Raw genomic sequence first — 18,810 nt, 5'->3', positions numbered from 1 at the left:
GTATGTTTATAATCTGTTTATTACCGTACAGTTATTGTTATTATTCTCGTGTTAATTGTGATCTAAGCCTGGTAATCACTAAATCCCCATTCTATACCAATATTTTGTAGGACTATATGCTCCAGAGTTTGCTTGAAGATTTATTTCCGATGTAAGCTTAATTGTACGTTCTTCTGAAGATCGAAAATTAATTCGCCGAAACTGGTCAAGAAGTTAATTTTTTAAAAAATATTGTGCAGCTTAAGACTGATTATTTCTATTCTTAAAACCAACAGAAACAAATAGCTACGAAAGTACAGTGTGCAGATGAAATTAAGCAGAAACAGCTAAAAATAAATTAAGAAGAAAGAGATTTTTAGACAAGAAGAATAGAAAGCTGTAATACGATTGTCACTATAGGCGATAGTGCAGAGACTGTTGTCCTGTTAAAAAAGTGAGCAGCTACAAATCAGCAGAAAGATCAAACAGCTGAACACAATGATCAGGTTAAGCAGGCTGTACACAAGTGCTCAAAGATCTTTCTGATTATATTGATAAGAGAATTCCTCAAATGTTACACGTAGTGGCTAAAGGGTGCAAATGAGTCTTTCAGAAGAGATAGAAATTGATAAGCATTCCCGTCCTGTAACGCCGGCCGCGGTGGTCTAGCGGTTCTAGGCGCTCAGTCCGGAACCGCGCGGCTGCTACGGTCGCAGGTTCGAATCCTGCCTCGGGCATGGATGTGTGTGATGTCCTTACGTTTAAGTAGTTCTACGTTATAGGGGACTGATGACCACAGATGTTAAGTCCCATAGTGCTCAGAGCCATTTGAACCATTTCGAACCGTCCTGTAACCCAAGATGCTGAATGATAAGCTCTCGCTTGGAAACAGATTCTTTTTTGATTGTATTGTTTAAATTGAAATTATTTCTGCTTTCAAGGGAGCTACTACAAGCAAGCAGATGGCCTGGCCGTTGGCTATCACAAATGTTCATGGCTAAGTGGGAGACTGATTTTCTTAAGAGTGTTGTGTATCTGGAAAAATACGTCGATGATATTCCCAGTATTTGGAATTGTTCCACATGACAACTCGAAATGGTCACGGAAAATGTGAATCAGTGGCATAGTAGTTTAAAGGTCAGTATGGAGTTCGCGATTCCAGCATTAGTTTCCTAGACATGAGCTTAGAGATAAGAAATAGCAACCACAAATTTAAAATTTACGAAAAAGACTCTTTTGCTGACGTTCATCCCAGCTTCCTTTCAACATCTTACTGTGTACATACATGCAGCATTCCACCCCTTGATCACCGCCTGCTTTCTGTCCCCATATCCCATGGAGACTATGACCAGAAACTCACTACAATAAAAGCAGTATCCACAAGCAATGAATTTGAGTCCAACAAAATTCTGAACAGACATCTGAAAAAGCAAGCCAATATCGCTGCAGTACCCAGTGAACAACATAGACCAGAAAGGAAATGGTGAAGTTTACCCCTTCATTGATAAAGCTTGAAACATGATAAGCCACATTTTCAAAGCAAAGTGATTCTCTGTGCATCATAAAAGTAGGTACCTACCTCTTCAGTTCATAAGACAAACAACAAGATATCATGAAAAGTGAGTCATATACATCATCTGCTGAAGGTGTCAATGTTGCTACATTGGGAGGTAAAACTGCACTGGCCTCAGAACACAGTATACGTCAGATGTTAAAGAATCCAATTCATCTTTTGCCGAATATTGCATAAATGAAAATCGGAAAAACGTAGAAGATACAAAAGGCCTACTCATACAAGGAAAGGGTGGAAAGCACATTCAGACATCTAAGAAACAGATGTGTAGATCTCCAAATTTATTACTGTGTAAACAAAATCAGTTCAATTATTCACCCATTTTAGACAATACTGCAAAATAAATGGTTCAAATGGCTCTGAGCACTATGGGACTCAACTGCTGTGGTCATAAGTCCCCTAGAACTTAGAACTACTTAACCCTAACTAACCTAAGGACATCACACACATCCATGCCCGAGGCAGGATTCGAACCTGCGACCGTAGCAGTCGCACGGTTCCGGACTGCGCGCCTAGAACCGCGAGACCACCGCGGCCCGCGACAATACTGCAAACTCTCCGTAAAACAACAACCTTCGTGCCTTCAATAACAGAAAGTGTTATTCATGTGCATAGTTCTACCCAAATGTACCTTTAGTCGTAGTTCCTGTAAATACTTTTCTAGTGAATTTTGTAAATTCACATTGATGTGGTTGGAGCTAGATTTAGAGCGGTAAGATACTGACTGCCAATTAAACGAAGTCCACACTTAACAATTAGTTTATTTATACGATAAAAAAATTACCGAAAACAATTTCCCAGAGGTTGAACAGTTCCTTTTGTTCTTTGGGTATACATTTAGTTATTTCGAAAGCAAACTAATACTGCATCAAAGACAGCCTTTGCTGGAAGATGTTTCATTCTGCGCTGTAACGCATGTTGTGCAGTCTTTATATGAAGCAACGGTTGTATTTTAAGGCATTTCTGTATGGCACCATTATGGCGTTAGGGAGGTAGTTTTGGAGTGATAATGTGCTGGCACCGAAATAAATACAGTCTAATGTTAAGAATAAATTTATTAACAATTTCAGGAAAAAAAAATTTCCAGTGGTCCACAAATTTCAGTTCACAAATTTTTACCCAATGAAAAAAACCACATTCAGAATTAATGCAAGTTACATTTTACCGTACGTCCACATTTCACCAATTTTGCTTGTAAGCTTATGAAATAGAAAAATTTAAATCGTGGCGCCGCACTACGATAATTAACAGCTGTCGAAATTTGGACACAGTCATCAAATAACACAACCCAAACAATTATACTATAGAAAGTATAGTTAAGAAGAACGGTCCGTTTGCAGCGCTCAAGGACGGCTAACAAAATCCCGAAATATTCCTTATCTGAAACACGAAGCAACAAGTCTCAGTATAACCAACAAACAGTACAATAACAGTCATGGAGTAATCATTAACAGTAACTGACAACTTCCTCTATTTGATCCTGGCGCCGGAGTGCGTAGCGAGAATTTCAGTTAGACAACCTCTAAAGTAATTATCTGAGCAGCACAAGCACTTGTGATCGAGTTCCCATTCACCAAGGTGCTTACAGAAAACTGCTCTTGATTATAGGCCTAAAGCTTCGGGAGGAATAAAATTTGGGTCCGCAGTCTCCAGTATATTTTTATATTCACTTAATCTTTGTGTAAGAGTTTGCGTTTCCTGCATTTCCTGCCTGCTTTCCGACAAAGACTGAAGCACATTCCTCGTCGCTTTGAGTAACGCAGCCACTCCATCAAACAGCTGTTTCGCAAGGAGGTTGCGCCTACTACTCATCGTCGATTTCGTCCAGATTTGTGGTATATGCAGGGCTCGGCTGAAAAGTGGGCAGAAATGGGAGTTCCAGATAGCCCAGCGTTAAAGGGAAAAAGAGATATTTTTCGCACTGGCCTGGAGGTGCATCAGCCGTTCATGTCGCTGTAGCTTCACGGCAGCATTTGACTCAGAGGGCAGAGTACAAAATGGTAAACTGAGGGTCATGGGATCGAGTGCTTCCGGGAAAATGTTCTTAATTTTTCCTTTGTTTTTGATTTTAAATTTTACATACACTGTAGAGAGAGAAATAATGCTCAACATACTGTATGTAGTAATACTTTTATGAAAGGCATTAAAAGGAAAGGGAAAGGAAAATTTGGATTTGCAAATAAACTTCCGGGCAACTTCGTATACACATGCTGGGGTGATATGAATAGTAAGAATATGGGAAACGTAAATTTTCTCGGTATCTTGCATACGTTATACAAGCAGCATTTTAAAATTACATGGTTGTTTTAAAGTGTCTGTAGAACAAAAAGGCTGGTATATATTCAAAAGAGGTTGTTGCATATCGCATAGTTTACCAGCAAACCACGTGTAAGGCATCATGTTCCCAAATAATGGCGAGGATAACTGTTGGTGGATAATGGAATGTATTTTTATGCAGTTTTCTCAGGATGTGATATCTTCTTTCTCTCTCGATAAGTGCAAGTTTTGAAACTTTTTGATAAAATTCTACATCTGACCATAAAATCAGACATCATACAGTGGCACTAGCGGAGTCCATTTGGGGGGACTCACTTTAATGCACGATGGCAATCATTCTTCGCACTGAAAATCTTCGCCGTACAATTGTGAATTTGTTTGTCGTCGCCACGAGTCTGTTAAGAGGCGAAATTTGTTCTCCTGCTTGTAGAGCTTCTTACATATTAAATATTACTGTACGAGGCTGCTGAAAGTTACCTCTGTTTTGATGAAGAATTTTTGAATCCTCGGTCCAAAAGAGCTCGTACTCCCTTGTAGGCATAAGTAGACGTTTGTCAATAATTTTCCAGAAAGAGTTCGTGCGTACGGTGCTGTACACGAGTGGGATAGGTCGTTTATCACCTGTCGTTGCACGAGAACTACTTTTGTCCCTCTATTGTCCAGGATACGGTCGTAAGTGCATCACTATTCCAGCCAGGAAGGAGAACTTACAAATAAAGATGTTTTGTTATACGTGAAGTCCTCCCTCTCCCCTTGATGGCGTCCAGGGGAGCAGAGGCAGCAGCTCCTGTTGGTGAATAGGAACTTAGAGCCGCTAGCACAGAGGAATCTTGCCCCTGCCAAGGCGAGCTCCCGAGACTCCTCCTCCATGTACCGAACCCTCTTCCTCTCGGTGACCAACTCCGCGTTCGCCACCTCCAGGTGTGCTTTGCTGACCAAGGCCATTGTTGGTCCGGAAGGCGCAGCGGCAGAAGCTGCAGTGAAACCATGGCTCTCCGTCCTCTTCTACCCCATGGACAGTTAGTGGGGCGGGAGTCGGGAAACGTCGGCCAGGACCTTCAGCGGAAGGCCGGGTACCCGTATTCTGTTAACTTGTGCTTCCAACTCATAAGGGGTTATCTGATGGTAACCTCCCACGCGTCCAGTGAGGACTTTCATTCAGCTTACCGCTTCTAAGAAGGGCCGGTGTATCGGGATGCCCACGAGAAGGGGGGAAGCCGCAGGCGAAGAGAGGCTAAGAGGGCTAGGCCCATGTATTGCACATCAGTTACCCAGTAGATACAACCATATAAAGGAGCCCCACCGGTCGCGGGATGACTGTACTTCGAAAAGCAAGTCCGCCCATAACTGATACGCTGCTATTTGTCTCCCTTAACAGAGTCATAGCTATTTGGAATAAGCTCGAAAAACAAGGCGAAATATTTGAACGAGATTGGAATTCCTCTGAGCTAGCCAGAAATGGATGCCTCCCTGCGGAAATGAACACTGTGAGTTACGAGGCTAGTATAATGAGAAACATTGCTCGGTACCATCTTCCCTGAGACCATATACAATCTTCAACGTCGAAACTAAAAACTGGTAAAATAACATTAACTGTTTAAGTGCAGACGACCTACTGAGGCCTTCTTGCTCACTTTTGGGCTACCCATCGGATTACTGAAGTGTTAACTTGAAGAATTAAGTATCAAAACCAATAACTTATGACAATATTTTAAATTTCCATACCTCGCTGGATGCACATCAGAAACGGAGCTTCCCTACTGCTGTGGTGCCATTAGCGTCTAGTGCACAATGAAGATATACACTACCAGATCAAAACCATTAACACATCCTTACGTGGTGTGGAATTGGCAACTAGGTATCATAAAAGGAGGTAGGGAAAGTTATGTTGCCAGGAGATTGTTTGGTTGATTTGGGGGAGGGTACCAAACAGCGACGTCATCAGTCCCATCGCATTAGGGAAGGATGGGGAACGAAATCGGTCGCGCCCTTTCAAAGGAACCATCTCAGCATTAGCCTGAAGCGATTAAGGGGAATCACGGAAAACCTAAATCAGGATGGGTAGACGCGGGTTTGAACAGTCGTCCTGAGTGCGAGTCCAGTGTCCTAATCCCTGCGCCACCTCGCTCCGTTTTGCCTGAAGATGTGCAGCAACTGCGGAATGGGTCGGTCAGGAGAGCGTCAAAGATGGACTAGCCACTGGATGTCACCAATGTCACGTATCTATCAGGGACATTCCAAATCCTCTAAAGCTGCGTGAGTCCACTTTGGTAAGGTGACTATGAAGTCGAAACCCCAAGGAACAAAAACTAGTGTAAGACTAGCACACGTCATGTGCTGATGGACGGAGACCGTCGAGGATTGCGGAGGAGGGTTGTAAAAACTTGCATTAAATCAGCGGAACGTATCACCCGTGAGTTCCAAAGTACTACCTCTGGTATCCCGGTCCGACAATTCTGACAATCCACCAGAAGGCATGGACGTAGATGACAGTCGCGACGCGGCGCCCATGTAACTGGCGAGCGCTGCCGTCGCCCTCACAGCACCTCGCGCGGGCCATGCCCGCCGCGCCGCGCCGACCTATCCGGGCTCACGGTGGTCCTACAAAGCCGGCAGCGCCTCGGGCTCAGGCCGCGCCGTGTGTTGCGACACCACTCGTGATCGCTGTTCTGTTCATCGTTGCTCTGGTCGCTGGAATCCGATTCGGTTTTTCTCTCTGGTCTTGGCATTTTGCCGTATTGTCAGTCGTCCACGTAGTATGTGTGTGCGTTGTACCGGCGATTGCCGGCTGATGCCGTCGGCCCGTGCGATCCGGTCTCCCTCGATTCCGGTTACTAGACTACCAGCAGTCCCGCTAGCAAAGCGACTGTGCACGGGGAGATAAAAAGCATTAGGTTCAATGGTCTGGCAGCTCCTCAAACATTTCTGCAGTGAGTGCTAAGTCACACTTGAGGCCGTTTAAAGAGCGACTCCACTGGGCAACGTATGACTGAAAACAAGTGACCTGGAGAGATGAATCACGATTATCTGTGTCTGTCCCATAAAAACGTTTGGTTCTGGAGATTGCCTGAAGAAATTTAACAGCAATTGTGTGTGGTGGCAACACTGAAATACGGAGGAGGTGGTGTAACGGTATGGTTTGGATGTGGTCTCTTATCCCGCTTAAGAAAACGCTAAGTACAGAAGAGTATGAACACATTTTACAGTACTGCGTTTACATTAGAGGAACAGTTCGGAGAAGATGATTGCTTCTATCAGAGTAATAAGGTATCCTGTCATAAAGCAGCATCTTTGAAGCAATGGTTTGTGGACAGTAATACTCATAAAATGGGCTCACCTGCCCAGAGTCCGGACCAGATCTCAAAGGGACATTTTTGTGGTGACTTAGAACGTCGACTTCACTCCAGATCTCGGCGTCCAACAGCACGGCCTTCCCTGGTTTCATGTCTTGCAGAAGAAAGATCCGTCATTCCTCCCCAGAAAGATGCCTCACTGAAAGTGCCCGCAGCAAAGTATGATTCGTCATAAAGGCGAAAGGTGGACTCAGCCCACTTAAATCTCCACTAATCAGATAGCGTACATAGGCTGCAAAGCTTCTAGATCGTTCTGGAAACACGCAGATTTCCACGCAACTGACTTATCCCACCAGCTATATTTGCGTACGGCACGATACCCACTGAGAGCGGCCTACCGTTCTCACCATGTTAATGTTGCACGCTTGCCTATGTCACTTCTCCATCACCCGCTACACAAACGTCGTTCATGCGAGGGAAGAAAGACTGAAGTTACGGTACCACAATATCCACAGCTGAATCATGCTGTCTAATGGGATGGGTGGTTATGTACTGTACGCAGATCATCTGAAGCCTTTACGAACATTACTATAATTACTAAGGTAAGGAAAATTATTTAAGCAAGTCGTGAAGGACAGAAACATTTATGTAATACTAATAGTGGTCGTAGTTGATGTGCTGCGTGTTTCTACTGTCTTTAGTTTCCTGTCACAGAAAATTAAATTAGGCATTACACTGAGCTACCATTCACACAATGTTCGTTTGTTCCTTTTCATCGGACCTTCACTAATCTTCTACCTCAACCTTTTTGTCGCCACTTTAGCACTGGCTTTTTAGCCCCATATTACTAGCGTCATTGGTTCCTTTGGAAACTTCTCTCTAGCAAATACAAGTTTTTCGTTTTACAGTGCTACAGTATTCACCTCTTTACTCCTGGAAAAAAAAAAGCGGAAAAGTAAAATTGCTTATCTGTCGCAAACTAGAATCTTCCTCTAAAAATTTGTCTCTATCCTAGTGGAGAGCTAAATTTCTTGAGAACGGGAAATTATTCTCTACGTAACACTCAGTATTCCTCCATTTTTCGTTGATAAAAATTAAAAATATATTTACCTTTAAAATAATATATAGCTTGCATTCTTCAATTTTTTAAAAATATTTTTGCTGATGACTTAAAAACGTTAGGTTGGGATATAATGAATGCTTCTCTCTGACAGATTTGCATCCTTTGCTGAGCAGCCGGCCGCTATGGCCGAGCGGTTCTAGGCGGTTCAGTCCGGAACCGCGCGACTGCTACGGTCGCAGTTTCGAATCCTGCCGCGGACATGGATGTGTGTGATGTCCTTAGGTTAGGTTTAAATAGTTCTAAATTGTAAGGGATTGATGACCTCAGGTGTTAAGTCCCATAGTGCTATAGTGCTCAGAGCCATTTTAACCTTTTTTTTTTGTTTTGCTGAGTAGTCAGCATGGCGAGATCCGCATGAGTTACCCGTGTTCTGTTCACGATATCGCCAGGGATATTTCATTGCTGGGAGGACTGGAACACAGTGCACTCTGCCTCCGATGACATCTGAGTAGCCACCTCAACGAGAGGTACTGGCTCCAAGTTCTGCAAAGCCGACAATGGCCGACAGAGTGACGTACTGACTCTAGGCTCCTCAATACAGCATACGAGTGACGCCATTTTCTGAGGGTGGCACGGCGGTCTACCGCTCCAGGGTGCATTACGTGTTCCCGGCCCTTGCCATACGACTATATGTCCAGCATTGTCGAACATGACCGTTTTGGTGGTCTAGAGGTTGTGGTGTGCGGAGGCACAATGTTGCAGGGGCGTACTGTCCTGCAAATCAGTGAATATGGCACACTCACCCGTCAACGTTAGTCTGACAGTGTACTGCTTCCCATGTGTGCCTTTTCAGAGATGCCTATGGCTCTAATTTCATATTTGTAATCCGGCCACTGTGGCTGACCGAACCGCGCTGCTGCTACGGTCGCAGGTTCGAATCCTGCCTAGGTTATGGATGTGTATGATGTCCTTAGGTTAGTAAGTTTAAGTAGTTCTAAGTCAAGGGGACTGATGACCTCAGATGCTAAGTCCCACAGTGCTTAGAGCCACCTGTATCATATTTATGTATGACAATGCGTGATCGCATCGATCTGCCTAAATAAAGAAGCTCTTGGATCTAGAGAATCTTCTGCAAATGGACTTACCTGCCTTGTCCTTGCCTTAAATCCCATCGAGCACATGAGGGATGCGTAGGGGAGAGGTATTGAATCACGTCCCCATGCATCAACATCCATCCATCAGTTGCGAACCGTGCTGGTGAAGGAATGGAATGCACTACCGGTAGAACTCCTTACCGACTTTGTACCGAGCATGGGAACTTTTGCAGAGAATGCACTGCCGTCTAGCTTGATCACACAACCCATGTCCAGCATTTTGTAATATCCAGGTGGTCAAAGTAAATTCGTGGTGACGTCAGTGTAATTATCGTCTTTAAATGAAAATTTAATTTTTGTTCCTCTGGTTACGTATTTCTTTCATTGACCTTCAGTACTACACTGCAGCAGTTCCTTCTATGTACCAAGTTTGATCGATCTCTGTTGCTTGCCAGGGACGCATCATGCGAAATTTAATTTCCTCTTTAAGATTTACAAACAGTGTGTTATACCTCCGTGTCATGTTCCCTTATTACTTTACTTGCTGGCTATTAAAACTGCGCCGCGCGGGATTAGCCGAGCGGTCTGGGCGCTGCAGCCATTGACTGTGCCGCTGGTCCCGGCAGAGGTTCGAGTCCTCCCTCGGGCATGGGCGTGTGTGTTTGTCCTTAGGATAATTTAGGTCAAGTAGTGTGTAAGCTTAGGGACTGATGACCTTAGCAGTTAAGTCCCATAAGATTTCACACACATTTGAACATTTTTTAAAACTGCAACTTTATGGATAACATAAACATGCAAGAAATTGACATTTCAGCACAGCCTCAGGCAGTAGATATAAGTAATCTCTTCTGTATTCTGTATATAATGAAATATTTCACAGTGCGATTCTCATTCAGAAATTTCATTTGAACATTGCGACCGCTGCGGTCGAAGGTTCGAATCCTGCCTCGGGTAAGGGATGTGTCTGATGTCCTTAGGCTAGTTAGGTTTAAGTAGTTCTAAGTTCTAGGGGACTGATGACCTCAGACGTTAAGTCCCACAGTTCTCAGAGCCATTTAAACCATTTTTTTATGTTGCCCAATTTTAACCATGAAATGTGCTATCACACGTGAATAAACAACGTAATCCATTTCTCTCTCTCTCTCTCTCTCTCTCTCTCTCTCTCTCTCTCGCTCTCTCTCGCTTCCTCCGCCCCCCCCCCCTCCCTCTCTGACTGTCTATCTCAGTCTGTTCACTCTCTTGACATCGCTCTTAGAGATAAAAAGTATCGTTTCATATACCACTAACAATCTCTAAGTATACAATAAAAACCGTGTCTCAAGTATTCAGAGACACTTTTTACATTTATAATTAATTATTCTGTGACTTACGTGAGAGCGCACGGGACAAACGAGGACTTAAATCTCTCCATGTGAGCTCTGAGTTATCTTATTTTATTATGAAAACCATTTCGCTAACAAAATATTTTCTCAATCGGAAGAGAAATTTAGTATTAGGACCCCAACTCACGTGCCATGTCCATGGAGCTATCCGTCATCTTTCGTGATGACACAAAACGAGCATCCCTTCTTTGAAGTTTTTAAATGTTCTCCGTCAGACCCATCTGATGTGGATCACACACCGCATAGCAGAACTCCTAAAGAGGGCGGACAAGAGTTGTGTAAGCTGTGTTTTTGGTATAAATGTTGCACTTTTTAAGTGTTCTGCCAATAAAGTGCAGTCACCCCCACAATATTATCTATCTGATCGTTCCAGTTTAAGTTATTCGCAATTGTAATCCCTAAGTATTTGGTTGAATTTTGCAGCCTTTAAATTTGTCTGATTTATCGTATAACCGAAAATTACCTGACACTTTTTAGCAGTCATGTGGATGGCTTCATATATTTAGTTATTTAGAGTGGAGTGCCACTTTTCGCCTTGTACTGGTATCTTTTCTAAATCAACTTGCAATCGGTTTCGATCATTTGTTAACTTCATAGGACGACAAACGGCAGCATCATCTGTAAACAATCTAAAAAGAGCTATAACGTAGATCGGGAACAGCAGAGGGTCTATTACATGTTTTTCGGGAACGCCAGATATTACTTCTGTTTTACGCGATGACTTTCCGTCAATTACTACGAACTGAGACCTTTCTGGGGTTCATGAATGGAATCGCAAAACTGCGATGGTACTGTGTAGGTACGCACTTCGATTGGAAGTCGCTTGTGAGGAACAGTGTGAAAAGCCTTCTGGAAACCTAAAAACATGAAATCAATTTGACATCTCTTGTCGGTAGGGCTCATTACTTGGTAAGAATAAGGAGCTAGTTGTGTTTCACAAGAACGATATTTTCTGAATACATGGTGACTATTTGTCAATAAATCGTTTTCTTCGAGGTAATTCATGAAGTGTATTCAAGAATTAATGATTGCATGTAGTTAGGTCCACAAGTAGTTGTGTGCCAGTAAGATGAAATGTGTAATTTACTGTTATTTAGTATTTTTTCGCATATTTTATACACTATACATGAAAACTGTGGATACACTATAGAGAGCTTTGAATTTAGTTTTGAGTACGAACACTCTGATAGCAAAATGAAGGCTTTCACGACCGGGTGACATGGCTGTTGATATACTTTCCGGGATGTGAGGTCGTGGTCCAAGAACTTTTCTGCTCCTTACGTTTCGTCCAGAACTGCGCTGGACTTCCTCAGAGGCGCTACTCCGCTGAGTCTTGCCGACAGCCGGCAAGACTCAACGGAGCAGCGCCTCTGAGGAAGTCCAGCGCAGTTCTGGACGAAACGTAAGGAGCAGAAAAGTTCTTGGACCACGACCTCACGGCCGGCCGCGGTGGTCTAGCGGTTCTGGCGCTGCAGTCCGGAACCGCGGGACTGCTACGGTCGCAGGTTCGAATCCTGCCTCGGGCATGGGTGTGTGTGATGTCCTTAGGTTAGTTAGGTTTAAGTTGTTGTAAGTTCTAGGGGACTTATGACCTAAGATGTTGAGTCTCATAGTGCTCAGAGCCATTTGAACCACGACCTCACATCCCGGAAAGTATATCAACAGCCACTCTGATAGCAAGTTTGTATATTGAAGCTACGATTTAAAATCTGAAATTTTAATCCTGAAGGGAAACTGAATTCTAAAACCCATGATGAGATTCTTAGTCACACCGCACAATGTTGCTAAGGTTTATTTGTTCAGATCGTGGAAGAGTACCATAGATGCTGTCAGCTGATTATCTGACAGTAATCGATTTAAATTTTCTTTTTATGTGTTCTGTTGACTCCGAATGGATGTAGCTCGAAGTGCAATTATTTGACCAGATTAGTACAGATAAGAATTTATTCAGTTGAATCGAGAAGCAGCATCACTTTCCAAGAAGTTTAAGGTACACTACTGGCCATTAAAATTGCTACACCACGAAGATGACGTGCTACAGACGCGAAATTTAACCGACAGGAAGATGATGCTGTGATATCCAAATGATTAGCTTTTCAGAGCATTCACACAAGGTTGGCGCCGGTGGCGACACCTACAATGTGCTGACATGAGGAAAGTTTCCAACCGATTTCTCATACACAAACAGCAGTTGAGCGGCGTTGCCTAGCAAAACGTTGTTGTGATGCCTAGTGTAAGGAGGAGAAATGCGCATCACGTTTCCGACTTTGATAAAGGTTGGATTGTAGCCTATCGCGATTGAGGTTTATCGTATCGCGACATTTCTGCTCGCGTTGGTCGAATATGGAACCGGTGGGTTCGGGAGGGTAATACGGAACGCCGTGCTGGATCCCAACGACATCGTATCGCTAGCAGTCGAGATGACAGGCATCTTATCCGCATCTCTGTAACGGATCGTGCAGCCACGTCTCGATCCCTGAGTCAACAGATTGGGACGTTTGTAAGACAACAACCATCTGCACGAACAGTTCGCCGACGTTTGCAGCAGCATGGACTATCAGCTCGGAGACCATGGCTGCGGTTACCCCTTGACGCTGCATCACAGACAGGAGCGCCTGCGATGGTGTACTCAACGACGAACCTGGGTGCACGAATGGTGAAACGTCATTTTTTCGGTTGAATCCAGGTTCCGTTTACAGCATCATGATGGTTGAATCCGTGTTTGGCGACATCGCGGTGAAGGCACATTGGAAGCGTGTATTCGTTATCGCCGTACTGGCGTATCACCCGGCGTGATGGTATGGGGTGCCATTGGTTACACGTCTCGGTCACATCTTGTTCGCATTGACGGCACTTTGAACAGAGGACGTTACATTCCAGATGTGTTACGACCCGTGGCTCTACCCTTCATTCGATCCCTGTGAAACGATACATTTCAGCAGGATGATGCACGACCGCATGTTGCAGGTCCTGTACAAGACTTTCTGGATGTTCGTCTGCTGCCCTGGCCAGCACAGTCTCCAGATCTCTCACCAATTGAAAACGTCTGGTCAATGGTGGCCGAGCAACTGGCTCGTCACAATTCGCCATTCACTACTCTTGATAAACTGTGATATCTTGTTGAAGCTGCATGGGCAGCTGTACCTGTACACGCCATCCAAGCTATGTTTGACTCAATGCCCAGGCGTATCAAGGCCGTTATTACGGCCAGAGGTGGTTGTTTTGGGTACCGATTTCTCAGGATCTATGCACCCAAGTTGCGTGGAAATGTAATCACACTTCAGTTCTAGTATAATATATTTGCCCAATGAATACCCGTTTATCATCTGCATTTCTTCATGATGTAGCAATTTTAATGGCCAGTAGTGTATTTTGTTTGAAAGTGTGCGTCTGGGATCTGCTACAGTTAATAGTACGTCTTTCCATTGTCCGCTGCAAAGACTGGCAAAAAATTTGCTACTTACGGTATAAATGTTTTATTGTGATTATTTTATTTAACATCTAGTGTTTTCGCGACCATCAGTTTGTTCTGTGATCTTTATTGTTTTGGAACTGAGCGGTTCACACACGGGTGAAGACGGAGCAGGTACACATACAGGACTACGTTCGGTCTTACAAAGTCTCTGCTTCCAACGAGCCGCGATGTCTGCTTGCTATAAAGAGTGCTTAACCAGCACTCCCACTTCAGTTGCGACGCTGCCTGCTGGGACTACACTCAAGGCTTCTGCTGGCCTAAACGAAAAGTCATGTTAACCACGAGGTGTTGCTCGGGCGCTCGCCAGGGGGCACGGCTGTGTGCGCTAACAGCAGCGGCGGCGTTTGGGGGAAGCTCCACCCAAAACATCAACAAGCTACGCACACGCCTCTGCCTCACCCGAGCAGTATTTGTGTGCACACTGGCACGAACCATTTCTTACATACCTGTGGGCCCCTCCAACATGCCACCTGCAGTCTAGTAACCTAGCGTTCGAAAGAAGAGTGCTTTACTTTTCATGTTCGGCCAACCTCAGGATGCAGTTGGTTTTATTGTTTTTACTGTGGTTTTAGAAATAAAATGAAATAACAGTGAGAGTCAATTATACGGCTGCACCTATTCCACACTTGTTAGTCAAAACTAATAAAATAGACAAAGGTGATATGTAAGAGAATGTAAACTGGTTCCACTTCAATTTATAGACACTTTTCTCCAAATGAAACAGTATCATAAAACGACTGTTCTTTCCGGTTTATCACTTTTCGTTTTCCACCTCTTTCTACCCAGTTTCTATCATTCCAGGAGGCATCTGGTCGCCACATCTTGATGGACTCCTTACTTCACCGTTCTTCCTGGGCATCCTGTCTTCCATCTCTCTTGTGGCGTCCGTTTACAAATTCATTTTGGACAACTGTCGTCATGCATCCTTTCTAGATGGGAGAACCACAATAGCTGCTCTACACCGATTATCATCTTGCTGATGGTGTCTAAAGTGGTATAATACTTCATATCGTCCATTCTCGAAAACCCGCGACTTTTTTCCAAAAGTCAATTTTCACTGTCATTTGCTTTATTTCTCTCTTTTTCAGCCTCCAAATCTCTGCATCATATGTAGCAATTTTCTCAACAGTTTCACTTCATAAAATCCACACATTCACAAGCGACAATGTCTTATCATAACAATAAATACGCTGGTAATTGGCTTGTATCGTTCTCTTCGATCTTCTCGCTTCCTTTCAATGTCTGTCTGGTTCATGCTGTGTTCATTCTGATCAAAGATCCGTTTTGCTGCTACCTCCTATCTGGTTGTTGAGGGATTCACCATTTATCATTTTTTTTCCAAATATCCCAATAAATTATAAATAAGTCTACTTCATCAGAACACCTTTACAACAGTCGACATCTACAATCAGACATTTTCTTTCCTGCGGATAACTTCGTTAGTAAAGGACTATCATATCGTTAGAAGCCTGCCTTATGGTCGACTGCAAAGCGTGTCCTTGTTGTGTAGTTGCCGATTTTCTTCCCTTATTAACAACTGAGCTGCCCATTTAGAAGCTTCAAGCACAGCATTTTCCTCTATCTTAGCTACACAAGGCGTCTTTTCCGCTAATCTTCCTAGGTTTCCTGCTTACTGTTAGTATCAATGGACTAATGGGTTCAAATGGCTCTGAGCACTATGGGACTCAACATCTGAGGTCACCAGTCCCCTTGAACTTAGAACTACTTAAACCTAACTAACCTAAGGACATCACACACATCCATGCCCGAGGCAGGATTCGAACCTGCGACCGTAGCGGCCACGCGGGTCCAGATTGTAGCGCCTAGAACTGCTCGGCCCCTCCGGGGGGCTTTCAGAACAATAATATTGTTAACTATATAAGTCACGTGCACCATGAAAATTGGGTTATGGCAACAGATACTGATTTTTTTTTTTATTTGTAAGTGCAAGTTGGAGAATTGAATATAGCGTTTAGACTTTATTTTTAATGTTGCTCTTCCCGTGTATGCCCTTGCTTGCACATTAACAGCCGTAAATGTTATTAAATTATTTTAACGTCTTAAGTGAAGTCCTGCTCGATAATGTTGTTGTTGTTGTGGTCTGCAATCCGAAGACTGGTTAGGTGCAGCTGTCCATGTTACTCTAACCTGTACGAGCCGCTTCATCTCAGAATAACTATTGAAATCTACATCCTTCTCAATTTGCTCACTGTGTTCGTCTATTGGTCTCCCTCTATGACTTTTACCTTCTCATACTCCCATCCAATACTAAATTGGTGATCCCTTGATGTCTCAGAATGTATCCTATCAACCGATCCCTTCCTTTGTTAAAGTTGTGCCACAAATGTCTTGTCTTTCTAATTCTATTCAGTATCCCCTCATTAATTACGAGATCTAGCCGTCTAATCTTCAAAATTCTTCTGAAGCACCATATTTCAAAAGCTTCTGTTCTCTTCTTGTCTCAGCTGTTTATCGTCCATGTTTCCCTACCATACATGTCTACACTCCAGACAAATACTTTCAGAAAAGAATACCTGGCTCTTAAATCTATATTCCACGTTAGTAAATTTCTCTTCTTCTGAAACACTTTTCTTCCCTTTGCCAGGATACATTTTATACCCTCCTGCTCCGGACATCATTAGTTATTTTGTTGCCCAAATAGCAAAATTCATCTGCTACCTTAAGTATCTCGTTTCCTAATCACATTCCCCCAGCATCATCTTATTTAATTCCACTACATTCCATTATCTTCATTTTGCTTTTGTTGACATTCATCTCATATCTTCCTTTCCATACAATGTTCAATCCGTTCAGTTGCTCTTCCAAGTCATTTGCTGTCTCCGACAGAATTACAATTTCGTTGGGAATCTTCAAGGTTTTCCTTTGTTTTCCCTGAGCTTTAATTCAAATTCCATTTTTTTCTTGATTTCCTTTACTGCTTGTTAAGTGTACAGACTGAATAACATTGGGGATAGGCTATAACCGTGTCTCAATTCCTTCTCAACCAATTCTTACCTTTAATGCCCCTGAACTCTTATAACTGCCGTGTGTTCTATGTACAAGTTGTAAATAGCCTTTTACTCCAGGTATTTTAGCCCTGGTGCCTTCAGAATATCAAAGAGAGTATTCCAGTCAACATTGTCAAAAACAGTGGGTATTTGGTTAGCAAATGTGTTTTGATGAACATCTAGCCTTTATGCCTTGGTTTTCATCTGTCGTGGAGTAAACACATTTCATTCATAGATTCCGAGGTATTGCAGCATCTTTAATTAGTAGATAAATATTAATCTAAGAGCAGTATACCTTCTAACGAGCATTTTGAAATGTAAACATTTCACCTCGACAACTCTGATGACAAAACAGTTTAGCAACTGGACACATTAAGTGTAGGAACAGAGGCACTTTATTAGATGCCCTACCAGAGTCTTTAAAACTGTGATGGAACCTCTAAAATGTAGGTCACCATTAGCTCGAAAGGTCATGCTGGTCGAAGTAAGTGAAGTATAGCAAACCGCAATTTACCGCCTCATAATATACGTAGAAAATGTAATTGCCATTTGAAACAAAGTGATGTTAACGCAATTACCGCAAGCGAAGCTGTTGCCAAAAGCGCTAGAGATGCAGAGAAATGATGAGCAGTTATAAATAGCATGGTTAGCTAGAATAACAGTCTAAACATCATAAAAAGGTGTGAATGCTAATGAAGCGCTCTGCGCAAAATGGACATATAGCCGTACTAACACCTGGACAGCCATATACTCTATAATTGCACCAAACGCAAAATCCAGATCACTTTATCCTCCGCTGAACGACGGAATGTGAAATCCAATGTAATGAACGTTGATAGCTATTATGAGTACTGGCATTCGTAACTACAAAAGAGAAAAATTGTTGAAACATACAGTACAGGAACACTATGTGGATAAAATAGAAGCTTGTTTTTGATAGTAGAAGACCGCGAATCAGAGTGTCAAGCAGTGCGCAAGAGAAATAAATGTTAGTAACGTGTTCACGAAGGCCAGGATTCGCCACGATTAAGATAGAAGCTTCTTGCACCTGACTCAAGTAACGATAAATTCCGATACTGTATGAGAAATCACTCTTATCTCGTAAAATCGGCACGGATTCTAGCCTCCGTACTCACTACCGCAAAACACGGAGAATTTGGGCCTTACTAGCCTCCAGGAAGTACGAAAATCTCAAATGTACCAAGAATTTCGACTCCATGAATTCTACCAGGTGCACAATATATTTCAAGGTATCAGATTCCCAATTAGTTACGAAACACACGGCCAAGAAGCAATCAAAATAACAGCATGTGGTTTCACACAAAGATACACGACAAGAAGCTACAACCAATGTCTTGGCACGCTAGTTTGTGAAATATTGCATGTACGGAAACATAATACAACAATACAGGGCAAAGCATTTACGAAACAGCAGCGCATGGCGGTATTAAAACTGACAAGATGGCTGGGGTCAAGGGGGTTTTGAAGAAGCCTCACTCATAATATTTAACCCATGTTTCGTGAATAGCATAATGTAATTGACTTCAGTAATAGAAATGGAAGGATATCTGTAATGGCGAAAGCGATATAAATTTTCACTCTTATTCACAAACAGCATATCACCTGATGTACTGTAACACCGGTGGTGAGGTCTGTGAATGATAGC

Source organism: Schistocerca nitens, chromosome 7, assembly GCF_023898315.1.
Source record: "Schistocerca nitens isolate TAMUIC-IGC-003100 chromosome 7, iqSchNite1.1, whole genome shotgun sequence".
Taxonomy (NCBI): domain Eukaryota; kingdom Metazoa; phylum Arthropoda; class Insecta; order Orthoptera; family Acrididae; genus Schistocerca; species Schistocerca nitens.
The sequence above is the reverse complement of the archived record's forward strand: the minus strand, read 5'-3'. Positions refer to the sequence as shown.